General features: G+C 49.2%; 1 long non-coding RNA gene across 1 annotated transcript; it reads right to left on the bottom strand.

The window, feature by feature from the left end:
- Positions 1–299: 299 nt before the first annotated feature.
- LOC143406059 (uncharacterized) lies at positions 300–3022 on the bottom strand. Its single transcript, XR_013092162.2, has 2 exons — positions 1991–3022; positions 300–1258 (listed from the first exon to the last, which is right to left on the bottom strand). It is a non-coding gene; the product is annotated as an uncharacterized LOC143406059 (long non-coding RNA).
- Positions 3023–3523: the final 501 nt, after the last annotated feature.

Here is a 3523-nt window from a genome sequence, read left to right as displayed (position 1 = left end):
ACTCTCTTTTTAAATAAAATTCCTGCTGCTTGCTTAAAAATTAAAGCACTATGTATGAGAAAGGTGAATGAGAAATAAGTCCTCTGGAGGCACTGATGTTGATTTTTAATTCTGGTTGATTTAGTCACATGGTGTGGGGGCTAGCAATTTTTCTATCTTTCCCAACTATACTGAAAGAAACAAGTAGATGTACTGATTTGAAATGACAAAAATGCATTTCAGGGAGGTGATATTACAGAAATTTTCAGGGCACAATTTTGGAAATGTGGGAAAAATACATGCACATACGTATACAGCTATATAGAGAAAAAGATGAATTTATTGTGCCACATGCATTGTACATGGAAGGTAATTATAAAATTTAAAAAATAAAGATATTAGGAAGTGAAGTGATATAAGACTCTATAATTGTAGGAAACATTAATAGCAATTTAGTAAAAAGAAAATATATTAATTCCATATGTATAAGCTTCGGTTTTCAGCTCTTCATCCGAATTTGATTTTCTCAAATGAGCTTTTGTGGATATGAATTTTTTAAAAAAATTTTTAGTTGTACATAATACTTTATTTTACTTATTTATTTACTTATTTATTTATGTGGTGCTGAGGATTGAACCCAGTGCCTCACACATGCAAGGCAGGTGCTCCACCACCGAGCTACAACCCCAGCACCTCCCCCTTCCCCGCCATCACTCTCTGAATTTTTGTTGTTATTGTTGTTTTTGTTTTCAGGATTCAATAAGCTATGTTGCGATACTCTGTCCAAAACTCAAGTTTGTGTCTCTTTTACCACTTATTCTTATCTGCAAAGGCAGATGCCCACTTTATTCATTCTGTGCAATGAACTGATTTTTTTTCCATCCTTACAAACAATATTTGGAAGAACAAGCCTATTGGTGGGGAAGGGGGGCGTCTTCCATATCCAATAATATGGCTCCTAGACTTTGTGGGGTTTGAGGATTCCTCCTTGCTTATTTACCACCATCTTTCCTACGAGAGGGGCTTGTCTATGGTCTTTGTTTGAGTCCTGTATCAACACAGAAGAGAAACACTTTAAGCTTTCAACTGTGAACTGATAACCAAAAACAAATTAGTTTTAAGCTTCTCTTTAAGTGGCCTGTGTATATACATTCATGTATATATTTAATTTGTACCAAAAACTGCTTATAAATGGCAATTCCCGTGAAGTAGATGATGATGACGTTGCAGGTAATTCTAGCATGTTTCCTAATGTACTGGTACTGGAGTCTGGATCATCCTGAAAAGATACATTTATTGAGTTTAATGGCTCTTCTATGGGAACTTTTGTATCTCCTAGTGAAAAGGGGGCTGGGAGAAGGGCTGTTCTTTTCATTGCTGCCGTCCACTTCACTTCTTTGCTTATTTTTCTGTTTCAGTTTGAGGAGCTAATGGCAAGAATGGCGATTTGACTGCACCTTGTCTACTCTCTGTCGTGCTGTCTTGTTCACTTCCCGTGGCCATTTCTACACCATTCTCTGATTTAGGCTCATAATTGCAGGTGGCATTTGTCTGAGTTTCCTCAAAGATCTCTTCTATACTCTCATCCTCTGTGACTGGCTGTTCTGGGTCCATTTCAGAATCTACATCGTCCACACAAGTAAAATTCTCAAAGTGCAGAAAAGCATTCTTGATCATCTTTGTTACTTTTAACTGGAGTTCAGGAGAGTTATTACAAGAGGGTTCCTGTTTCTTAACAAGTGCTGTTGGACCACCAGGACTCAAGGAAGTGCAAACAATTGGCGACTGACTCTTGAGTCACTTTTCTCAGGGTCTTGAAAGGATTGTGATCCATCAGCAGACCCATTTAAATATTCTACATTGATCATGGAGGCCAAATCCTGTAGTCTCCCCAGTGGAATGTAACAAGATGGAGAATCTTGTCCATAAGCATTTTGGGATGTTCCACTGGCAGCCTACAACTGCATAGTACACCCATTAAGTGGCTCAGAAAAATTGGATTGACCATTACCGAAAGGGCTGTCCTTGTCTGCAGGGGCATCTAAATTCACTGGATTGGAAAAGGGCAGCAGACAATTTCTTCTAGATAGTTCACAGGTCTGATCCATCCTGGGCCAGCATCAACCTGGAATCCAAAAAAAAAAAAAAAAAAAAAAATTCTGAGTTAATAAGGCCATCTGCATCTTCTCTTCAAAATGGCAGTCATTTCTCAAGGCCTAGTGGCCTCTATGCTCTTCTGCTCTACTTCCAAGGGTGTAAAAAGCTCTCCTGGCTGAAGGTAGAAAAATGGCTTCAGGGAACCTCAGCAAACTCCGTCTTTTAGAAGCTGGCAAATCCTGCCACATAGAAACAGCAGCCCGTCCCTTTTTCCTGCACTGCAGACTGATGGACACTTGGGTTAAACTAAAATTAAAATCCCTTTGGCTATCAAAATTCCTAAAAATCTCAAAACAGGAATTGTCCTCGTCCTCTCCCGCCCGGGGTCCAGCGGCCGGATCTCTTGAAGGGAGGGGGCTGCGGGATTCCAGAGGAGATTCTGGACACTACCCTAAAGGTACCCCTCCTCCTTCCTGGCTCCCGGGGGCGCAGCGGTCACAATAGCGCTGCACCCTGCGCCTAAGCCTTGGCAGCGGCAGTGCCCAGGCCGCGGGCAAGTCGGCCGAGGCGGATGCACCCCGAGTTCGCCTTCCCGACTGCAGGACTGCCCGGTCCACAGCTGCAGGGCCCATAGGCCAGGACGAGGCAAAAGGAGAAACCGCGGCGGCAGGTGAAGCCCAGTCTGGGTAGCCGCAGCCGCTACGGCTTGACAAACTGGCTGTTGCCGACACCGCCTGCCGGGGGCGCCCCTTCCCGCAGCTGCGGCAGCACCTCCCAGAGGCGCCGATCGCACTCCTCGACATTCAGCAGCAAAGTTCGCTGCTGGCCGCAGCCGCCCGCCCACCCCTCAGCGGCTCCCCGTGGGAGGGTAGGCCGAGGTGCGCACGGCGGGCGGGCGGCCGGCAGGACTGGGGCCGCGGGGCGGAAGTGCGCGGCGGCCGGACCGGCCAGGCCTGAGCCCGGCAGGCAGTGATGGGGGCGGGGAGGGGGCCCGCAGCTGCAGCGCCATTGGCCACTAACCCCGCGAGGCCACCGTCTCTCCCTCACGGCCACCACCCCCTTCCCCGCCCGGTCCTCTCCTCCCTCCTCCGCCCGCCCGCCGCCCAAGGCCCGTCCAACAGCCCGGGCCGCCGGCTCGGCCCGCGTCAGTCCCGGCCTCCGCCTTTGGTCACAGCCAGGGCTCCCCGTCCCCTGGGCACCTGCCCTCAGCCGGCCTCTCCTGACGCAGGGCTCACTAGGGGGTTGGGGCTGGGGTCTTCGGAGGCCTCGAGCAGGCGCGGCCGCAGGTGAACCCGCCGCTCGGCCGCACCCCAAACCCACACCACCACGGACCAAGCTGAGCAGGAAACCCAAGGGAGGCAGCAGCTCGGTCGGCCTCCCTCGGCCAAGGCTTTGCCGCCCCAGGCTCACTCCCGGGCGGGCTCCACGCCGCGAGGCACAGGGCTGT

Source organism: Callospermophilus lateralis, chromosome 8 (assembly GCF_048772815.1).
Source record: "Callospermophilus lateralis isolate mCalLat2 chromosome 8, mCalLat2.hap1, whole genome shotgun sequence".
In the NCBI taxonomy this organism is placed as follows: domain Eukaryota; kingdom Metazoa; phylum Chordata; class Mammalia; order Rodentia; family Sciuridae; genus Callospermophilus; species Callospermophilus lateralis.
Note: the sequence above shows the minus strand (reverse complement) of the source record. Positions and strands in the feature narration are given on the sequence as shown.